Source organism: Centruroides vittatus, unplaced genomic scaffold (genome assembly GCF_030686945.1).
Source record: "Centruroides vittatus isolate TY-2023 unplaced genomic scaffold, ASM3068694v2 contig_1506, whole genome shotgun sequence".
NCBI classification, from domain to species: domain Eukaryota; kingdom Metazoa; phylum Arthropoda; class Arachnida; order Scorpiones; family Buthidae; genus Centruroides; species Centruroides vittatus.
The window spans coordinates 322,891-347,823 of record NW_027120931.1 but is presented as its reverse complement, the minus strand read 5'-3'; the positions used below and the strand labels follow the sequence as shown (position 1 = coordinate 347,823).

Here is a 24,933-nt window from a genome sequence, read left to right as displayed (position 1 = left end):
AATTATTTCGATTTAACAAGATTAAAAAAAAAAAATTCAGTTTATTCGCACACATCGCCGATTCGATAACACATTCCTAACGTGTTATCGAACGTTCGAACAGCGATCGATACTTATCGACCAATTAAAACATCCGTCACCGATCACGTGACCGAAACCCGTGCCGTTTAACCAATATGGAGTTTAAACGTCGCGATCGTTTGCCTCGATGACGTCACGGACCAGTATTTTTGTGTATTTTTAACTCGACAATGTCATACTTTTTTATATTTAATCAATCGAAGTAATAATTTAACTACGCCGAGAACGTAATTTTTACAAATTGCGTTAGTGATCGATGAGATTCCGGATTGATGGGTCGAAGTATTATGGCGTTCGGTTAAGGAGAAGGAAGATGGAAGGCTTTTAATGGGTGACGTACGGAGAATGAACTAGATTTCCGGTTCTGGAACGTAATACATATAAACTGTGAGTTATTTAACGTCGTTACATGTGACTTCTCTTATACAGATCAATGGAAATATTGTAATGTGAGTATACATGCTGCCTATTCAGTTGACAATCTCCTTTTGATTTATGGCAAATTTATAAATTTTATACAATATAAAAACAGTGATACTGCTGTTTCATTTAATGCTTTAAATACATTATTTAATCTCTGCTTGATTGTGTACTGTTTAATTCAGTAATTGGTATGTTAATGAGGAATTTTGTCAAGAGTTTTTTTTTATTATAAACAGATTTGTATACAAAGTACAAGTGTATACTTTATATACAAGTGTAGTCACACTTTTTGTGATTCTAAGAGAAAATCTTGAAATTAAGAATTGAGAAGAAACAGGAAGGAGTTTTTGTACCAAACTGTAAATTTTGGTGATTTTTTATTAAGAAATGCATCGTTTGAAAGTTACGGTACGAATTAAATGAATAGCCCTTCGAATTACGGCTATGACGTAAAGGGCTCGTCGCATCGAGACGAATTCGTCGTGGCCGTAATTCGATACGTCGTTCGTTTAATACGTATTTAACTTTGGGCTAGAAGCATACTTAATTTATGCGATCGTATTCGCAATATTGCTTAGTAGAATCAAAGCCGAAAGAGAATTTAAATTAGAAAACGTACCTTTGAGTACTTTTCTGGCTTTGTTTTCTTTTCGACTGACATTTTCGGCTCCTTTGAGAAGCTTGCATCTAGTCGGTCCGAGATTTCAAATTTTAAAATTTAAAAATCTTAGAAGATGCGTTATTGCTTGAGTTCACATTCCAATTTAGAACGAATGTTCTAAATTGGAATGTGAACTTTTTTGGTTCCTTCGCTAAGTCTGCCGCAGGTCTTTCCAGGACTCTAAATTTGACTGGAAAGACCTGCGGCAGACTTAGCGAAGGAACCGAAAATGTTTGTTAAAAAGAAAAATGTGGCTGGAAAAGTACTTCGTGTGAATCACAATTCACTTCAAAATTAATGGATAAATTTAATTCTCAAAGATGAAATAATATTAATATCTCTGTATTAAGTAAAGCCGTATTCTGTTCTTATTTATTAAGGAATTTTATAACATTTTATATAGATATAAATTTATAACAAAAATCTGCTTTATCGGAGCATGGCATTGACTAACGGTTTCTTTGGTATTTGAGACAATCGAGTTTGTCGTGAAATACAGAAATGAATTAACTTTATAGCTGTCATCTAAATCTCAAAATTCTTAAAGCACATTCTAAATTATAAGCAGAAGAATTATTATTTTTAACCTTGTCTGTTAACAATAAGTTTTTATCGCGGCTATCATGGGGCAAGCCGAGTAAACAATGTTGCAAGTGGGCGACGAGGAATGGGTTTAACGTATCTGGACCGCATCGCCCATGATAATTCCCGAAGGGCAAGCCGAACCTGATCTTTCAGAATGGCATATAAGTAGAGATTATTGATTAGTAATTCTGAACACATTACTAGAAGCCGTGTTCTAGATTTTAATTAGAAAAATTTTAATATTTTCCTATACAAGTCAATTTTTCAGAATTGAAACATTTTTGTTTTCTTGAAAATAATCAGTTTTTTAAAAAATTATTGTTAAGATATAAATTTATATTTTATATATCAAGAAGTATAGAGCTTTCCTTGTCTACAGACATATCTTTCATGATATATCAATATATAGTATAAAGATCTTTCGTGATATATCAATGATATATATATATATATCATAACTTCAAAGTTCTTTGAACTTTTTCCTATCTTTTGAATAGTTCTTTTTATATTATTGCCCGTAAACATGATAATTTGACGATAAAAATAAAATCTTTGTAATAAATAATAACCAAATTGTAAGCGTCAACAAATTGTTTATAAATTTTTAGGACTCGTAATTTAAGAATTATTTTCAGATTTAAGGGAAAACGGGGAAAAAAGTAACCGTTATATTACATAATAAATATAGTAAAACAATGAGTTTGTAATCGAATGCCGAATACGGCATTGTAATCGGATTAAAGTGTGTAATTTTCCCTTTAAAATGTATACAATTTCGTCAAATTTTTAATATTTTTTAGTCAAAAATATTCTTCCTTTTTATATTAAATATATGAAAAAGGAAAGACGACGTAGGTTAATTATCATTAAACTGGATTTAATTACTAATTACTTAAAATTTAACTTAGATTAATTTATCTTTTGTAAGACGAACGAACGATAGAAAATATCGACGTATTATAAAAAAAATTATTTGCCGACTTTTATATCAAAGCTTAAAGAGTGAATCATTTGTTAAATAGGCTTCCCAAACACGATTATAATTCAATTTTCTTTTCTCTGTACTCGATCAGGCATAAAGTCTGATCAAGTACAAAGTTTTTCCTTTAACTGATAAAGCATGTTGTTATATATTTCTCAGTATAATAATTTTACAGATTAAATACGCCTTACTTTATTTGATTTATTATTTTATTTACTTGTTTTTACTTTTAAAAATTTGTTAGGAAAAATATAGAGATGTATACTTTGGCATTGCTCACTGTTCGTCTTTTTTTTTTTTTTTTTTGAATGTGATTGCTAAAGATGGATTGAGTAATGTCAAAACAACAAAATGTCTTTTAAACTTCTTTTAGTTATTTTAAAGAATAAATTTCACTTTTATATTGAGTTTAAACCTTTTTAAGATAAGAATTATTCACATTTTAGAACCTTTAAAGCCTTTCAATGTATAGTCTATAAGACATTTATCTCAATGTTATAATAAATTTAAAGGGTTCTCAATCAAATTTCTTTTCATAACAATAAATATAAATATTTAATGAGTTCTATTATATGTATTTTATTTAAAGCTGTCATAAGAATTCTTACTTCTTTAATATCATTTGTATCAATTTTTTATTTTAGAATATTTTTTAACATAATTAATGGTTAATTCACAAACTGCACGAATGAATTCTTTACTGTTATTATTTCTTTTACTTTTGTGGTTAAATGCCTATTGATTGACAATATATATTTTAAAAAGTTATAATAAAGTATTTTTGTCATTAAAACAAAGAGTATTTTACTAAGTTTTATGAAGACAATCTTCACCCGTGATTACTGGTACATATAAAGTCCAATACAGCCTCTTCAACCTTAAAATTCCCGGTTCACAAGACGACAGTTACCAAATAAACTAACGTTTTCGATCCTCCACCGAGGTCTTCGTCAGGTTCATTTTGATCATGGAATTTTATTTGGTAACTGTCGTCTTGTGTACCAGGAATTTTAAGGTTGAAGAGGCTGTATTGGACTAAGTTTATATATCAAAACATTTTTATAAATAAAATTTTAATATCCATCTTAATTATATAAATTGTACTATAATGTACTATATTAACATAATGAAAAGTCTTAAACGAATTACATAATTAACGTAAATAGTACACGACGCTTTACAAAATTATAGTGTACAAAAGCTGTATATTATGTTTTTATTTCTTATAATTAAGTTTTGGTTAAAAACAGATGTGAGAATTATTAGTTATAATGAGTTTAAACCAGTATGCTGCACACTTTCTTTACCAGTCTTACCATTTTCTTTAGATAGAAATATAGTACAATTCTAACTATTTTTCTATTATTTATTAGCTCTGATTATCCGATAGTAGCATAGTTTGAGTTGAGGTTGGTTCATTGTTTTGTTTTTGTATCATGTTTACAAATTTTTGAACTTTATTTGTTAAATAGAACTCAATCAAAAAGATGAAATCTATTTAGATCACAAATATTTAAGATTTGTAAATTTTTATGATTAAAGATTAAATAATTGTGTATTAATTTTACAATCATTCATTTGATTTAGACACATTTCTGCATCAGGTAACACAGTGTACAATACATCTACTACTAAAAGCAGTAGATATAATTAGATTGAAATGATAGTGTAAAGGGTGGAATGTAAAACATACTGAAATTTCTCTCTTAAAATATGAAAATTTTTTTTATTTATGTTAAAATGCTAGTAGAAGCTTAAGCATAAACATAAGCAATATTTCAATATACACAATAAAAAAAATATATATAAATTCTTCTGAATAAAGATCTGAAGAGTAATTGAAAACAATATTTTTTTTAAATCCAGCAGAAACTTTTTAACGAACAAATGTTTTTGACCACCTTAATCCTCTTCAGATACTAGCGGCAAGTAGTTTAAAATATATGCTTACATAAACGTTGCTGTTTAATTTTAATAATTTTTGTATTTAGCTGTTAGTTTTTCTTTTATTTCTATTTATTTATTTCTAACTTTCACATCTGGCTAACATCAAATATTTTTTTCTGTCTATTCTAACACTGCATTTGTGTCTTTCTAGTTTAATCCATTTGCAGTATAAAACCTGAAGATAATCATTTAAGATAGTTAAAAACACACCAAATAAAAAGTTTTTTAGGTTGGTAATAATTATGGTAATTTATTAGAATAAGTTAGGTTAGGTTAGAACGTGCGTCCCCACCGTTTCCCTTCTTCCATTTGCTGGAATCAGAGACGAGCCGCCATCTTGGAACCATAGGTAACATTAACCTAATAATTTAATTAAGAGCATGTAAAGGCTTCTCGTTTTGTTTGCATTTATCTAGTTGTGTTATTCTTTGTTCTAAACAGTGTTTTGTTAGTCGGAAAGCTGCACGGTAAAGTGTCAGACTACTAAGTTATTATAGGAATCAAATATCAAATCCAATCTGAATTTCTATAATTATCTTGGGCAATATGAGTCAGGGCATTGTTTTCCCTTTGCTTCCATTTTAGCCAACTTCATTGCAGGTCATGGCCATCCATAATGGGTGAAATTATACCTGGCATATAGTCTCGATGTGCTATAGTGCTTCAGATTAACAAATCAATAAATCTAAAGTCTTTTGTTATTTCAAATGAGAAAATTTACACCTTGCAGTTATTAATATCTTAATACAATTTGATAAGTATTGATGCCAAAAATGAAAATGTCTCTACGTTATTTAACATAGAAAATGTGTATAAAGTCACACTTTCTATTTGTATTGTTATTGTTCATTCACGTGGAGTTAATGTGTAAAATTATATTTCTGTGCCTAAAATCTAATAATGGAAATTAAATTATAAATTTCTATTAATAAATTATAGAATTTCACATTTATAATTTCATTATATTAACATTATACAAAAATTATAAATGATAACACAAATATCTTTATCTCATTCTTTATCAGTATGTAAATTTAAAAAAATAAAAAAAAATACTATTTCTAAAATTTATTCATTGTGTTCGTAATTTGCGTAAGACATTTTTCTTTTTGGATTAATTCAAGAGATCAGATTTTTGCATACTCTTAATTAAATTATTAGGTTAATGTTACCTATGGTTCCAAGATGGCGGCTTGTCTCTGATTCCAGCAAATAGAAGAAGGGAAACAGTGGGGATGCATGTGCTAACCTAACCTAACCTATTCTAATAAATTACCATAATTATTACCAGCAAAATTATTAGAATAGGTTAGATTAGGTTAGAACGTGCGTCTCCACTGTTTCCTTGCTGGAATCAGACGAGCTGCCATCTTGGAACCATAGGTAACATTAACCAATTATTATTATTATTATTATTATTAATACAGTACGTAATTTAATTAAAAACTAATGATGTATATGCTTATTACAACCATAAAAATTTTTATGCATTCTTTAATTTTATTTATATATTAGATCGAACCATAGTAGGATATTCATTTTTTTTTTACTTCTTAAGAAATTTTTAGAAATTCTTTTCAATTTTTTCCCCGAAAATCCTGTTTAAAAGCAAGTCATGTTTTCAATTAAAGAACGTCTTGAGTTTAAAGCAATATGATGATTTTTTTTTTTTGTAGATCCTTAATAATAATAATAATAATAAAATATTGCATTTAAGATAGTTTTAATATAATATGACATTATTTCAAATGATGCTTTCATACTGATATTATCATTATTATTATTATTATTGGTTAAATAAAAATGGTTCGGGAAATTGTTTTAATCCATTTATTCACAAGTGATGAATTAGAATGGTTTTTTTTTTTATAGATTTGGGCTTATAAATTGATTTTTTTTATTAATATTTTGAATATGAAACAGTGTGTTCTACTTCTAACAACAAAATTTGCTTTACTTTCAGATGTATTTTGTAATAAAATGAAAACCATACACACTTCCAGCAAAAGGGTTTTACGTAAAAAACGTAATGCTGGAAAAGTGAGTACAGTTTTCATTTTTTTTACAATTTCTCTCTTCCGGTTTTGATTTTGGACCTTATTTTCTGACTTATTTTTAGTACAATAGACCCCCTTATAACACGGGTTCATATAACACAGCGAAAAAATTGCAATCGTGTTCGTATAACACGCTAAAAGAGACTCGTATAACACGGTAAAACATTATCGCCGACTTGTGTTGCAACAGGATTGGTCGAATCCAGACCAATAGCAGACATTGTACAAACTGTTGAGTTTAAATGATTACTAGACCTACTGAAAAACATTTATTATTCAACAGCCATAAAAATTACATTTTTATTAATGATGTCTCCAAAGTTAAGTTATTTTTCTGCGAAAAATTCGCCGATTAGGAAACACGCGCCCGCCGTTCAACGAGCCACTCCGCGACGAAAACAAGCTTAAGCAATGGCGTCGTCGAACGGTGCACACGCGGTAAGTAATCCTGCAATTTTTTGTTTATAGCATAGTTTATGTGGATTATTCCCGAAAAATTATATGTGATTTGGAAATGTTTAGTCAAATTAGTCCAGAATCGATTAATTTTATGGAAGAAAACCTTTCAAACAGCCGTAGCCCTTAAACTGCACACGTGCCGGGCTGTGATTGGCTCATGTATTTAAGTGACTCGTACAACACGGATTCATATAACACGGAATGTATCTACCATGTTATAGGGGGGGTCTACTGTATTACAAATTTTTTAAAAGGTGTGTCGGATTAGAACAATTTTAAGTGTGTGAAATTTTTTCAATATCGAATTACATACCAAGATATTAATATTGTTATTTTGAAAATCAAAACGATCTAAAAATTATGAAAAATCTTATTTTCGTCTTATAATTCAGCTAGAATCAATTTTTATTATACATAAATGATGCTACAGATTTAAAAGTAGATAATTATTTACTACGGTGGAGTTTAAAACAAAATGGAACATAAATATAAAAACACCAGGACTTGTATTTTTATGTCCGTCAACAGGAACACTTAAAGGATCGTCATTTGTTTTTTATCGTTTGTAATTGCATATTTTTCGAAATCTGTTCATTATTAACTTACTTTTATGGGTATTGTGTTTTTTTTTATTAATCGTAAATTACACAACTTACCTATTCTGGTTTAATTGTTTACCTTTTTTGTTTTTCTTACAAAAAGTGTACTAAAACAAATACAATACCTGACTGATCAGCATTTAGATATAGTTGACAACCTATATTTGATAAGTCTCACTTACCTAAAATTTTAACCTGAATTTTATTAATAGTTAGTTATTTTATACTGCAAACATAACGTAAAAATTATGTCGCCTCTTTTAGTAAATTTAGCATAAATTGGAAATAAATAAATAAATTTTCGGGATACAATTTGAATTCGTAATTACGTATCTTGAAGTAATTAATTAATAGATCAAGTTTTATAACAAGATTTTTTTTCATTTATAATACTTTTCATATCAGTAGACCTGTTACATAATCGCGAAAGGTTAATTACATGTTACAACATTTAATAATATACATTTCAAGGGGGATTTCTTTAGAAAGCAAGAGAGAATGTTTATTTTGTTTTTCAAATTGTCTTCAATAGAAAATAACTAAGATTCTGCGTGAAGTGAAATATGCCAGAAATTTATAAATTAGATTTATTGGGTGACTTTTTCCATTCGGCACAAAGTATTCGAGAAGTTTAGAAATTTTTAAAATTTTTTTACATTTTCAATGTTATTTTTGTTCTTATCATGTGGTTATAAGAATAAAGTTTTATGAAATTACTTTTCACAAGTGCGTTTTCAATTAAAATATGTTTTCAGCAACTCCTAAAGATCGTTTATTTTTATTTACTGTATTTTCCGGCGTATAAGACAACCCCCGACTTTTACAGTTAAAAAATATAGAGTTTGGGATATACTCGTTATATAAGATGACACCCGGCGTATAAGATGGCCCCCGACTTTTGAGAAGATTTTCCTGGGTTAAAAAGTCGTCTTATACGTCGGAAAATACGGTATTTATTTTTTAATTATATTAAGATATGTGATATAATCAATTTTTGTAATCATTAATTGATTATTTAGAGAATGTGCACTCTAAAATCTTTGATTATTTTTATATATATTGTAAGATTGTAATTCGGAAATTGTAAATCAGAATTACTTGACCATGAATATGAAGTTTATGAACTTACATTTTATACAACTGATATATATTTCAAGCTTGCTTTTGCTAAAGCTAGTCTTTAATATATATTGATATCAAAGTTTCAATATGATTATAATGGAATATTTACTAAACCTATTAAAAAATACTGTAAATATGTTTACGTTAATTGAGCTGCAATTTGAAAAAATTGTAGACCTATAAATTCTTACTGTCTCTCTTTCCTTAATCTCAAGAATGGAGTTGGATAGATGAAAGACAGACCAGATATGGAAATCTTAGGGGCGGGAGGCCCCGAGTAACTACTCGGGGCCTCCCGCCCCTAAGATTTATGAACTTCTGATGCAAACCGCAAGCCATGTTATTTCACTTCAAAAATTTTCCCCTGAAAAGTGTTACCTAAACGACTCTGTTGTTAAAGGAAAAATATCGTATACAGGGGCAAGCCCCTACTAATTTGAGGTGGAGAGCATATATTTAAAATCAAATAAATTAAAAAATATGATTAAAAATTGCAGCCTGGCATTGTGGCAATGTCACAATAAATAATTGCTTGTTTTGTATTAACTATTGATCATACAGTAAATGTTATTATTTACTGTCTTTCGTACATTTGTTAAAATATCTGTTATATAAATTAGATGTTAGCTTTCTTAAGTAGATATCATGGAAAAGGATTGTAAATATTTCATTGAAGACACTAAAGTAATTAATAGTTATTAATAGGTTGCAATTATATAATTGGAAATAAGGATTAATTATATTTTAGTTTATTAGAACTGCTTTATTCTAGATACTACTACTGATATAGGGATTTAAAACCTTTTTTTACGATAAATTACTACGGCAATATCAACGTTTTTGCTATAGTAATTTATCGTTACTAGAAATGAATGAATTTAATCCATTATGATTTGATTAAATGACCGAATTGAGAATTCTTAAAATTAAATTCGTAAATACCGACCAGAAATTTTAGAAACAAGCTTTATTCAAATTCAATTTAGAATTTCAAATCTGTTTGATTATTAAACACGTTTGGGATTTTCTTTGAAATAAAAGTGTTAAAAAGACAAGGAGACAATCAATTCTTTACTTTTGTTAAAATTTTACCACAAATCGAGAAAAATCTTTTCGCTATTGGTTGACGTTGGTTCGATGGTTTTGAGTACCAAATAAAATTTTTCTACATTTTCATTACGTTCGCATACCGACACTGACATTTTAATTTCTTCTGCTTTGAAATTAGAATTTCCGGCGTATAAGACGACCCCCGACTTTTACGGTTAAAATATAGAGTTTGGTATATACTCGCTCTATAAGATGACACCCGATGTATAAGACGTCAATACTGCAAACATAATGTAAAAATTATACTGCGGTATAAAAGTAATGATTTTACTTTTACTATTGTTGAATATTAATTAAAACCTTCGTAACTTTGGCTCACTTTTTCCCGATGCTTTGATTGATATCTCTATATTGATATTTGTTTTATTTTAGTCACTAAATAATCTTTGTACGACGTACTTCCCAGGCATAAACTACTGTATATTGTAGATTATAGCAGTTATATACTGAGTATTAGTGAAGCAGTATGGAAGAAGAATCGTTCGGGCATTTAATACGAACATATACAGTAAAACCTGTTCAAAATGGAAGCTGAATAAAACGAAAAACTTGCCTAAACAGATATAATTTTTAAGAATGAAACAATTTTTTATGTTGAAAAAAAAAACAACCTGTTCAAAACAGAAACCCGTCAAACCGGAAAAAATATCGGGTACCGTGTGATTCCAGTTTACACAGGTTTCACTTACGTATTTTATAAGAGCTGTGTGTATATATTGCTTCCTTTGGCAATAATTTTATTTTTATAGTGTGGAATAATATGCGTCTACTTTATATTTTAACTAAACTTTTGAAATGAAAAAAGAACAAAAATGTGTACAATTATTATTATTATTTTTTTTTTTTTTTACCTTATTTCATTTCAAAAATTTCTATGCTTAATGAGAATTATTTTCACAATTTGTCTTGGCAGAATACATTCCTTAGTTTTATAGTAAAACTATTTTTACATTGTGTTAATTCAAAAACACCTATTCAGACGAAATGCCAAGCAAACTGCACTTTTACAGGTACACAAATCTGTTTATTCTGTTTCAATTCTGTCGAGTCATTCCTTCTCGGAATTTCTAAATTTAATTAATCTTTAAGTTATTTCACGATTAAAACTATCAGTTAATGACAATACGTCTATCTTTGTACCAAATTATCGTATCAATTGATTATAGAGTTTTAATTGCTTATAAGCCAATATAATTAAGTGAATTATTAGTCTTTTATAAAAAAAAAAAGTTTTTATCGTGACTTATTATCAGATCCGTAGTAACATTTTAAAAGTTCTCTAGAAAAAAAAATAACAATTACGTAGTTTTTAAATTAAAATACGATATAATTTTTTCGTTTCTCGTAAAAAAGTTTCATCCAAATTATAATACTGACGCAACTCACAGTTAGTGAGAATCGCGTGCGCTTTTAAATGGCATATCCTTCGGTGAGTAATTATTACACATTTTGTAAAATATTAAATAAAGGCTACTTATTTTATGTTTTTAAAGAAAATATTTAGTTTATATTATATGACAGTTCTTATATTTGAGTACTATTTGCATTTTATTTAACACTTTCATGTATTAAATTTACTTTGCTGTTGCTTAGATATATTAAATTTGTTTTTTTTTAAATTTTACTACTTATATAGATGTAGATTTATCACATTTTAAGAGTTATCTCTCCAAACAAAGATAAAATTATAAGTAGAAGAGGTATAGTCTTTTTAGAAATTATCAAAAATTGAATATTTATAATTAACAAACAATGGTTAGATGGTCAAGGTAAGTAAAGGTATGTCTTCTGCTCTGAAGGAACCAGGTTAGAGTTCAGATTTAGATCCTCAAAATTCTTAGGTACTTTGATTTAGATACGTTGGACCTCGTCCTTCGTCGCTCGGCGTTCTGGGCTCGACCGAGCCGACGATAAGTATGAAAAGATGCATTATTAGTACCTAAATAGCAAAACAGAGTTTTAAAAAAGGCATTATCTTTATCGTAATATTTATATTTTAATCATTTTTATATTTAAGAGCATAATATTTGATATTCGTACATGAGTATTATTAAATAAAATTAATTAAATGTACAAGTGTCATCTATTACATAGTTGTTTACAGCTTAACGTGAGTCATAGTTTGCCTTTAAATAAAAGTTACATCTTTATAATCTTTTAATAATTTAAACAAAAGTATTTCATTAAGAAAATTACATCATACACGAATGACACACACCTAAAAAAAAACTGAAAAGAAAATAAATGTTTTTATTCTAAAGCGTTTGTAGAAAAACTTTCCAGATGTTTGATGGTATATAAAATTTTTAAGACCAGAAATTAATAATTCAGATTTATATTGGAATACTAATTAACCGTAGAGCTTAATTGATCATTAAGATAATTTGGATAAAGATAAATGCGTTACTGTCTATTGATAATTTTAATGATTAAATAATTTAAATTAAGTTAATTAAATTCAGAAAGTCTAAAACAAGAATGATTCAGAACAGGAACTGAAGTGAGTAAGAGCAACTCTACATTGCATATTTGATAAGAAGTAAATTTTATTTAAACATGATTTTTTTACTTGGTATTTTTAGGGTTTTTATACTTACCAGTTTTTAATATTTATAATTATAACCAGTTTATACCAATTTACCAATTTTTTTCTTTTGAAAACTGCCATTTTTAAAAATTTTTTATGTAGTGATACCGTAGTGATGTCGGACCTCCTCGTCCTCCCTCGCTTGCGGTTTTGTCAGAACGAGTGCAATCCACCCGCACGCGGTAATAAGGGGTTGTAAAAAGGAATAATAAATATAGACAAAGAGCCATAAAAGGAGGGGAAAAAAGGCGGGAAGAGGGAGAAGCGAGAGGAGTCTGGGACGCGAGAGAGAGAGGAAGGGTGAGGCGGTGGTCCCTGAGAGCAAAATAAAGTTTTTTTATTTGTGTGTAGAAGTAATGGAGTGTTTTAGTTTTGTGTGACGAACCGATGGGGCGGAATCTGCTGATTCAGAACGGGTTCCCTACAAATACTTTGAGATGTTTGAAAACCAAATAGCTTGATAAATCTGGCAATTAGGTATTTGGTTTAATATTAATAAAGTCAGGCTGGTTGATTGCTTATGTACAGTACACTTGGAGATAATTTCTCTTTTTAAACTTTTACAGAAATTTATAATTTCTTATTCTAAATTAACTGGTTTTATGTCTGTTTAGTCTAATTCACTTAAAATAAAAAGAATCCAGCAGTAATATGCATAATTTTCCTGGCAAAAAAAGTTAAAATTGTGTGTGGCACCATCTGTTACGAGATTTTATGTTATTAGTTATAAAACAGCAAAATACTTAATTTTGAGGGTAGAGATGACCTTTATAAAAAATTATAAATTTTAATAACAGTAAAATCTTCATTAAGTCTGATCCCACTTGAAATATGTGATTCCCCCCCTTTATCTTCCCACTCCCTGAACCTTTCCTTAATCACCAAAATTTAACGGCATCGATCCCCTAATACACAAACCTCTCTGCAAAATTCCAGAAATTTTCGACGAAAACCACAGGAGTTTTTAAGATTCAAACAATGTAAACTAAATCGTATCTCCCACACACACTAACGTCCACGCATACAGTAAAAATTCCCAAACTTTTTTGAATTTCTCGACGTTTCGAGGCGTCCGGATCCCGAAACCGTAAAAATCATGGGTGTCATTTTCCTCTGTTATACATAACAGCCAGGAAAGAAATATGATTCTTAATAATCAAGATTTCTAATTCTATAATTCTTAATGAAATTTCATCTTTAATTAAACAAACGAAATGTCAAAAATACATTTTTATTATATAAACGAAAGGATGAAATAATATAATTTATATTAAATTTTAACTTTTTATATTCAATGCTACAATTGTAAAACTGATTTTTAAATTTGTTTCTTTAAACAGCATATGCTGTAATAATTTAGCGCACGTAATAATTAATAATAAGCAATTCTAATTATAAAAAAAAAAACACTTCGGTTCTCATATCGAAATACGTAAAGCGAAAAAAATTTGTTCTGATGTAAGAAGTTCTGTCTTATATATTATATTTTTATATATGGTTTCAATAAATACGTTCTACGGCAGTAATATGTCGTTACTGTTGTTATTCCTAGCTTAAGATTTTGTTACGTCATCAAAAATTTTCATTTTAAATTAATAAAAGTGTTGACTAATTGAACTAAGCAATTACTTTGTTTACTCGTTTATCAATGTTCGTGAAGGTTTTGACTCTTAAAATTCTACTTTTTATTATTATTAATTATTGTTATTTGAAAAGCATTTAAGATGCAAATGATTGGTTATTTTTATAATTTGCCGGCATATCTGAGTTTTAGGTATGAAGTAATTTATTTGAAATTATTGTAAAAATTAAGAGAGATTTTAATCTAGCAAGAGATTATTATAAACTAATGATTTTTAACAATTTTGGTTGGTTAGACGATTAATTTTAAAATAATTATTGTTAACTTGCATTGTTACCTCTATTACTTAATCAAGTGACACCATTTTCAGTGACTTAGTATGGTGTACGAGTCAGCAGTTGCTGTACTGATTGGCAGTTATTCCAGATGTTACTGTTTACTTGCGACATTTATGAATTTCTAGATTGTTTATAGTTGTAATTACTATAAAGCAGAGCTTAATTTGATAAAAGACAAATAGTTTTAGCAGTTTTACAGAGTATGCTCGTCTTATAATATTTTAACGAAACATACAAAAGACTTTTTTCTACTAATACCTAAAAATAGTCTGTTCTCTTATGGTTTTAATATTCCTTGAATGTTTTTTCGCATATATATATAATGTTACGGCCAATAGTGTGAAATGTAAAATGACGTGAATGTTTTATTGAGTGGAGCTCCGCATAATTCGGGTGTTTTGTTGGCGATCGAAGTTTAAAACAATTGCACGACCGTGATCACTAAACACGATTTTTTGCAAATATGTACAACTTTGCAAGGCTAATGTCGTGATGAAGCCAGAATTTTGAAATTCGATCTACATGCCCAGATATTTGAGGTCAAAGTTTGCTGTGTAAAGTCTATAGGCTGATTGCTGTTTGTAAGCTTGTCGTGCACTATATGTCACTTGAGCTTCTGATTGCTGTCAATTTACATTGATCACTATGACAATTTTCTATTTTAGATTTAGATCGGGTTTAAACTCTTTTTTTCACACAGTTTTAGTTATCTATGCCATGGAGTTCACTTTTGTTTTCCTAGAAAATACCTAATGTGAATGACCAAAATAACACGAGTGTTGTCTTTTACCAGATAATATATATATATAAAATAACAAAAACCAAAATAAGGTTATAGTACTTTCATCTTTATGTGGAAGTTGTCAAATCAAAACAGACTCAACCCCTTTTCATCTAGTTGTATGGGAAGATATGCAGAACACAGAAAGGTATAACAATAAACAATTATTTTCAGCTGGTTTCATGAAGTAGAATTAATAAAAGTAAAACAGGTTCTTTTTAAAATAGATTGTAAAACCATTTTTTAAAGTAAAATATAAAATTACCAGAAAATATTTTCATTCTATTTCGAAAGTTTGTTTATAAAAAAAAAAATATCTGAAGATCAAAAAGCTGTCGTTAATAAATATTAATATTTATTTATTCTTAAATGCTAATTAAATGTACGAAATAATACATAATTTCTTATTGTATGTATTGCAGAAAATATGTAATATGCACGTTATAAATTATGATTTAAAAATGATTAAAAGATGGTGCAAAACTGGATGAGATTACAATAAAAGCATCAATTATCACTTTGTTATCCATTTAAAATGAACAAATTTATTATAAGAACAAATGTTTTCAACTGTTTTTAACATTCATTTTCTGGTTACGGTTACAGGTGATAGTCGATGCTTTTATTTTGATTTAAATGTGCGTTAATCTTAAGTTGCTATGATTTTCATCAGTATTAAATATTCTCATTTAGATGATTGAATCAAATTTATATATGATATGAAATATGAAATTTTTTAAAGAAAATGTTGTGATTTTATCAATTCTACTTCACTAAACAGCTGAAAAGAATTAACAAGTTGGAAGGACTACACATTGCGTGCAATGGTTATCATCAAGGCCATGGGGAGGAGAGCTGAGGATTTTTTTTTCTCAGGCCTGGAGAAAACTTAGGGGCTCATTATGATTTCTACCCTTATAAAATTACTGTTATTTTTTACTAACAGAAAATAAAGTCGTGAAGACTGCTTTTTATTAATGTAGAAACTCTCTACACATTTCATTTGTTCAAAAAAAACAATTTAAAGGGGCCAGTCTACCATAGACTACCATGACAGCTCACATCAATATACCAAGCAGCACTGGGTATTGTTGTTTTAACACATTACCGACATTGCCTGCTACAATGCTGATTGACATCTTTGTCCTATTTATTCAGGTGATTTTTGTATACTCATATCATTAACCATAACACACACGTACTGTGCATGTGTGCGGCAGTTCGAATTCATTTTAATGAGTACTAAATTGATTATTTCATTAAATACGTACGAGAAAACAGCCTATAACCTGTATTTTCCAGCAATACATTTAAATAGGTACATTTAATATATTAATAAACATAAACTGATGTTGATTACCATCAGATCATGTTTATTAGGATTCATAAAATAAAATAATAGAAGGTCATCTTCATATTAAAAATTATTATTTTTGTTTCTAAAGTTGTTTTTCATATTCTAAAAATTCTTTCTAGGTGAATGACTCGTATATTTATAGTCTAGACGTTTTCTCCTTAGTACAAAACTTACTCTGTTCAGTAAAAGCTGCTTCAAAATTAGTCATATCGCGCAGTGTTATAAGTTTAGTTGTCCCAGATTCGAAAATTTCCTTTATTTTATAGTATTTCTAAATAAAATTATTTATATTTATGTCCTTGATTTGTTTGTTGGTTAGAATTTGTTTGAACGTTGTAGATAGGTCAGGGTTTCCGATGTATTGTTTTAAACGGTACAATTCGTTAGGCTGAACTAGTTCATCAAAAGTAAACAAAATTTTGCTGCTGCAAGTACATTTAAAGCAAGAATAACAAGGAAATATTAATACGCTGGCAATGTTTAGGGAATATTCATTGATTTCAGGTAAATACAATGTATTAAAACTTGTTATTTTCTATAATTTGGATAATTATTTATGTATTAAAACTTGCACAATTTCACAATTGTATTTATTTTGAAAAATAATAAATTCATTAATTATAAAACCAGGAAATTTTACTGAAAATCAAATATTTTAATAATAAAAAATGATTAATTCCAAATGGAAGACATTAAGGATATTAAATAATAATTAAATGTCAATTATAATTAATAGATAGTGCTTTTATCAATAGACTGTATTGTCATGTTTTTAACTTTTATAATTTACATTATAAAGTAAAATGTTTATTATTATTATTTTTTTAATTTTGTAAACTCAAAATTAAATAGTAAAATTATTTAGGAAAATGAATACAATGTAAGTAATTTAATCTAGACATTTATCATATTTTAGGATTAAGTGAAATGTAGTGCAAAATTGCAAACAAATATGTAGGTAGGCTGACCATAATGTTTACAATCCAACCGGGGATGCATTTCAAAATCAATGAAAATGGGGTCTAAAACTGATTGAATTTTGGTTATTTTATAAAATTTATTTATTTATTGATCCATAAATTGACACTATATTATATTGGTATGTCAATAAAATTCTTCTATTCAAAGATTAATTCTACAGTCAAATATTAAAAACAGGCAAAACAGGACAGTCCCCGGAAATCCGGGAGTCTGGTCACCCTAATATAGGTAATAAAGTGTTCTTTGTTTTTTTTTTTAATATTGTATGAATTCATAGTATCGTTTTATATATATACAGGGTGTGCCAAAAGTCTCCATACAAAGCAAGCCCAGCAGTGGCCAAATAAATGAAACCATTGAACACAGGTAGTTGGTCATCGGTTTGTGCCCGACGGGTGGGCTGGCCACCGTGCAGTGTTCTGGGTTTTCTTTGTGTGTCTAACACCTAAACAGAATCCAGTTTCCACGTAGGAAGCCCTACTAACCGGACTTCCTACGCGGAAACCTTATCGGCAGATCCCCCGTGTGTTCTGTTGCCTTACTCTGTCAATCCACCGACACAAATCTTAGTGCTGACATTTTAATGTTTTGCAAACAAAGTTACATTTTACCTTTGTATGTATGGAAACTTTTCGAGACACCCTGTAGTTTTATATATATTTTGTCGCATGACTTTATCTATGAAACAATTTTCAGTGTAACGACGATGAAAAATTTTGAAGCTTCCTTTTTATTCTCCGAATAGTTTCTGTGACTGATTTTATTCCGGAAAATAAAGACATTTTACAGAATTAGAAAAAAAAAAATCCAGAAAAATCGGCCGATTTTATACACTATAGCAATAATTTCAAGTTTGAATCTGTTCTTACTTTTCGAGTTTGGATTTTACGTAACATTTAAAGATGAAATATTTTCAATGCTACGACATGAAAATTATATTTCTTGAACTTATTTCATTTTTTTTAAATGTATTTACTAATACATTTCAAAAAGTTGGCAGTTTTTCAAATCAATCTGTAGATTGAAAAGAAAAAGGAAGATTGAAGAAAGTTGAAGGAAATGAGAAAAGGACAGAGTTGCAAAACAACTTTATTCTTCTCTTACTTTCATATTGTTGAAGATGTTGCAAGGTTACTTCTAATTTTAGTTTTCCTGACAAGATTTGTGCTCATGGGGGAACCTATTCTGTACAAATTTTTTTTTTTTTTGATATGGAACACTTGCCTGTCGAATTTCCCTTGTAAACGCATTAACTAATCATTAGCGCATTAACTAACATTAATTATTGACGATCTAAGTGGAATTATCATTAATAATAATTCCACTTAAAAAAAAGAATTACGATAAATGATTGAAACTGAAGTTATAACTTCATACAATTGCTCTAGACATGCATCATTGTTTCTTCCCTTTTTGTAGCATTTTTTTCCTACATTTTAAAACTTGAAAACTTAGAGGACTTCTCATCATAAACGTTACTCGTTCTGTCATAAATTTCAGCAAATTAATGACTTATTTTTCGACTTTGGATAGAGAGAATCATTAGAAGCTACGTCGTAGAATTGGGTGGTTACAGAGGAATATCGTTTCCAACTTTAACAAGAAAATACTTTGAGGCAATAGAATTTACACAGTATAAACAAAAGGAAATTTTGCAATTCCCGAAAGCTGATTTTTTGAAATGTTTCCTTTATTGGAGAAAGTATATGGATATAATTTCGAAAATTATTAAATAAATTGCTCTATTTCGTGCCATTCTTGGAACTTTTTTAACACACTTTTATGTGTGCGTGCATGTTTGCATGTATGTATATAAAAAATTTTCTCAAACTATTGATTAACTTCTATATACTGTCCATCATTCAACAATCTAATAACTAGAAAAATTCAAAAAAATTTATTTCTGGTACAAATATAGAGATGGGTGTCAATTTAATGATGATATGGTACATAAAATTTTACACTTGCAGATCAAGAAAATGTAATACATTTCAAATACCGTTGATAATTCTACTACATAATTCCATAAAGAAAAAATATTTAGTTTCTGTCCATGTAGTTCTAATTATGCAGTTACCTAGACCATTATAAGTTACACTTAATCCAGCACTAACAATACCCTTAACTCCTTCAGTACAGTATTTTCAATAATCAAAGCTACCAAGATGAAGTTACGTTTTAAACAACTAATTAATTTTATCTTGGAACTGTCAGTGTTTTCATGAACATAAAGATAATTTGTTGTGACTAGTAGGAAAGTATTAAATATAATAATTAATTTAACAAATTTGCCTTTTAATATACTGGTTCCTTATAATTAAATTTCCTCTACTCAGTGACATCTGGACCACAATCTAATGAACAGGATTTCAGAAAACTTTGAAAATGCCTGTCTAGTTAATGTAGAAGATAACTTAGAGGAAAAATTTTTTGTTTTAATTTTGTTTCCAGAAGGAAAAATGGTGTTGCATAATATAAAATGCCTTTTGTGTATATAATTTAGCATGATAAATTGAAACAAGAGATAGTATGAAGAGAAAATAAGCTAACTTTTCTAAATGTAGCGACATTTAGAAAAGTTAAGAAAACATTCCTAAATAGCTTCAGCTACGTTGATTTCTGTTCTGAAGAGCTGTGCAAGAAAACATAATTTAGTAAAATTATGGATGTATTTCCCAACATCTATTGTTTGAGTAAAGTAGACACCATGTATAGTAGTAAACTCGAACTGTATTCTGATCACCGTCTCGTCTCTCACAAGCCAGTCACTGATTGGCTAATCCAAATGATTAGCCAATCAGCAACCGGTTTGTGAGAGACACGAGACCAGAGACGGTGACCAGAATACGGCCCCTGGTCTTCATTCACTTCTATGGAAATCTGATAATACAGTTGATAGCAATACTGTTTCTTTGGTTTCAGTTTTATTCATCTGTGAAAGCTGTAAAAACAATACAATAAAACATAAAGTTACTTAAGAGTTTCTTTTTAAAATTTTTATTTAATTGATAGAGAGTAAATTCTTACTAATTAATTATTCTTAACAGAGCCGAATATATTATCATATTTACATCTTCATTTTTCTCTTTTGAAGGAAATCTTATTATTGATCAAACAAGTATTTGAAAGAATAGATGTATGTACTGTATAACAGAATAAATTGAAATTGGTATTTGATATAGAATGCTATACAATAATTGAATTTTATTTAAAAAATTAGAAGCATTATCATTATTTCATCTACATATTTTCATTCACTGTACTGATGTTCTATAATATTTAAACTTAAACTTTATTAATACACTTTCTAGTATTATTTATGATAAAATTTTGTCAAATGTCAAAAATGAAATACATATTTCATCATCACAGTATATTTCTTTATTTTATATGATACCCTATAAATAATTGCTTACAAAAGTTTATTTTAAAAGTCTTAGACACAACAAGCAAGTATACAAAATTTTTGTAATTGCATCATTTATAGATATTGTACAGTACTTTATGATATGCAATATAGACTTGCCTAATTACATTCAAAGATAACTGGTTTATAGAGCCAAGCATTTACAGCAATGTCATTCTTTTATTGTGGGCTCTTCGTATTATTGCAAAACACTATTAACTAAGTATTGGATTATTCACTCTATCTGAATGTCTTCTGGAGTTATATGATAACAACTTACCAATACTGGGATATGTTTAAATTTTTAATAATGTTTTCATCTGTTTATAACAGACATATTCAGGTGTATATATATAACAGAAGAAAACAGACAAATTAAAATCGAAAATTATAAATATGTTAATTTGAAGTATGCTGGTATAGGTGTTTTGTATGTTTGAAGTTTAAACATACAAAGTTTGCATAAAACCAGTAATCATATTGCTAAATTGGTGAATTCCTGCTAAATTTAGTGGAAGGTAGAGTATTTTTGATGGGAAATTTTTGGGGACTGATTCTCTTATATTTATACTGTGTTGTGTTATAAGATATTGTAATCTTTTTTGAAAAGCCAAAGATAACAAGCCTAGCAATCTTTATTGTGTTCAAGCTTGGACTAGATATCATTCATGTTCAATTAGTGGGAAATTTGTCTATGACTTGGCAACACTACCAGTAATATCCAAGAGTGTGACCACTGTTGGATTACTAGACATGCCAAACTAGTTAACGGCTAAGTTACCGAGATTGTACTGTAGTTCAGCTTCATTGTAATAACAGTCCGGTTTTGGACTACTAGATTTGACGTTTCAAAATGTGGAAGACATTCCCACGAAAAAAATAAAAAAATTGTACCAAAACTTATTATCGTGACACTTCTGGAGCTGCCTGCGATAAAAAAAGCAGTTTCTTTTACATAAACACTTGCATTGCAGCCAAGTTCCGAGTATAAAAGTAGCTACAACTGTCAAATGTCATTCTTATCAGCTATGATGGCTGCTCAGCAATCTTGCTTTGCTGGAATACGCATTTTCTTGTTGAAGTTGTTTTACAAAAACAAAGGCAATGCTACAGCTGCATTTTAAATATTTCACCATCGTAAGAATTTATACCAAGGACCATTTACTCTATAAGCTCTCTCAGGAGAGTGATTACTGAATTTGAGAAAACTGAACATTTGGGAGTTCACCACTCAAAACTTAATATCTTAATATCTGTGATTTTTGGTTGCGGGGACAGTTAAAAAGTATGGACTATTAAGAACAAAGTGTTGCAAATTCGACAGCCTTGAAAGATGCATGTGAGAAGCATCACAGATGATTAATTGCAGTTGAAAACACTTCATAACCTTCAGGTTTTACACCTTTAGAATGGAAACCACATTGAACAGTATTCTTTTCATTGCTAAGGTCTTTGTGTAGACGAGTGTCTTGTAAGAATAAAATTTTGTCGCTTGCAGTACAGTAACTTGATACCAAAAAATTTCGTAGTACTGTATTTTATTCTATAATTTGGTTATAACCTCTAAGTTTAGTTACAATGATTTTTTAATTAGAATTATATGTATGGAAATGAATTTCCAATCTTCAAAGTCAACTGTATTCTGTTTTATTGGCTCTCAGCTCTCCAATAAAGCAGAATAATTGGGTTTATATTAAATTTTCTTTTCAAAAGCCATTTTCTTTATCATGGAAATGTTTAAGAATTTATTTAATATTCAAAGAAATAAATTTAATTTTTTATCTAAAGCAATTGTTGCGCCTATATACTTAAAGAAGCGGATAGGAAACTTCTAATCCCTTTAATAAAAATATCGAGGATTAAAGTTTTATCTAATATTTGTAGCTTTATTTCATTTGCGACAGCATCAATATTTGATATAAGATATACTAACAATTTATATATACTGTTACAAGAGAAAGAGAAGAATCGATTGAACTGTATCCATTTGTTCAGAAAGTTATTAAATATAAATTTGATATAGTACAAACAATGAATTGGGATTACTGTTATGTTCTTATGTGATAGATTAATTTCCTCTTGCTGTAGAGTTAGATTTAGCTATAACAATAAAAAGGTTTCTTATGTAGGAACTAAAAAACTTTTTTATTATTAAAATTTAATTAATTTTAATAATATCTTTTTCAAAATATTTGATTATTTTTAATTTTTCTGCATTTGTAAACTTTGTAGATTTTATCCTTTTAATAATCGGAACACTTAGGATTGTAATATAATTAATTAAAAATATCTTATTTTAATGACATCATCTTGGCAGGTTGTAGTAGACGAACTAACTCTATCTGTAGCTTTCAAAGCTTGCTTCTGGTCCATTCATTTTCTTATGGTATCTTCGCGCGTCAATTTTTATTTTCCCTTTCCTTTTTCAATTTTTGCTCAGATTATCTTGCCTGATCTTTCTTGAATAATATTTATAGAAAAATCTTCCTTTCTGTCAAACTTCTGTGAAAGTCATTTTTATTCTTGATGAAATATTCATAATACATATATATTGTAACTTGTATAATATAAAATAAATTATAAATTAAGTTAATATTTAATCGTTAAAAATAGACTTGAAATAGGAAGAACTCGAGAGGTGAGCAAAAATTAATTACTTTGTATTCAATTCGTCACAGGAGGTCATTTGAATTCTGACTTGTTTGAAGTCCGAATCAGTTTTTCCCATTAGAAATGGAAAGCGAAGTAATCGAGGTCAATGTTATCACACCTTTTAGCTACATTTACTGCTTTCGTCCATAACACAACCTGCACCAGTGTAGGTAGATTATACAGAAATTTTAAATTGCCATTGCTTCGTAACCACAGGTGTACACCGTACTGTCGTTTTAAAAGATATTGTAGCAGTGTTTCAAGAGATGGCCGATTGTGCCACAAATACGAAAGTCTTGTTTTAAAAATAAGAGAAAACCAATTCGCACCAAGATTTATTGCATTCGTGATAAACTAGTAGCTTGGTTAGACCTATACGACGGCAGCTATTATAGTACACTTGTATTTATAAATTAAAATATATTTTTAATTTTGTATACAAAGCGCACCAGAAAAATTCACATTTTATATTATTTTGCAAGCCAAAAAGTCTAAGAACATGTATTACAGTTGTAATTTAGTGTTTTCTTTACACTGGAACAACAAAGTAAGTGGATGTACTCTACTTGATTTCTGTCTGTCAGCAAAAGTTTGGCATTTCTGGCAAAAAAAAAAAAAAGTTATGCATTCTGTTAGAATTCAAAAATTAGGTAATTACATTCAGAATTATTCAATTAATTTTAAAATTAGGCAACTTTCTATTGCCAAATTCTTTCACTGCAAACATGCAATTATCTGATAAATCATCTCAATATAAACAAACATAATTTAAGATGGAAAAATATATAAATGAATACAGAATTTTTGAACATTTTAGTTAATATTCGAGAGTAAAACCTTACATATGTTATAAAAACAGTCGGAGCAGTAAAATTATGCCAGCTGTTTTGATTACAGGCAATTTTTCTTTAAGGATTAACAGCTCGAATTATAATTAAAATATAATTTTTTTTTTTTTTCTAGAATCTGCGGTTGTTATTATGCTATTTATAATATTCCAAAGATCAGAAAGGTGCGTAGATTAGATAGGTAGGTCACGTTGCCGGAATATTTACTTACTTTAATTTTTCTACACTACATGCGACGTGTAGAATAGGTTAATATAATGCGGCCTGTTATTTTGTAACCGAAGGTTAAATAAATTTAATAATTTATAATGTTTCCGAGTAACCGAATAGAGTTGTAATTTTTTTTAAAACAAGAGTTAACGAATAGTTTAAATG

The 24,933-nt window shown here is 28.6% G+C and overlaps 1 protein-coding gene across 1 annotated transcript in view; it reads left to right on the top strand.

The window, feature by feature from the left end:
* The first annotated feature begins 245 nt into the window (after positions 1 to 245).
* Positions 246 to 24,933, top strand: part of LOC136968678 (uncharacterized) — a 50,278-nt gene continuing 25,590 nt past the window's right edge. The window contains exon 1 of the mRNA XM_067262682.1: positions 246 to 530. The gene's annotated coding sequence lies outside the window, so the exon portion shown is untranslated. The remainder of the gene's footprint in view (positions 531 to 24,933) is intronic.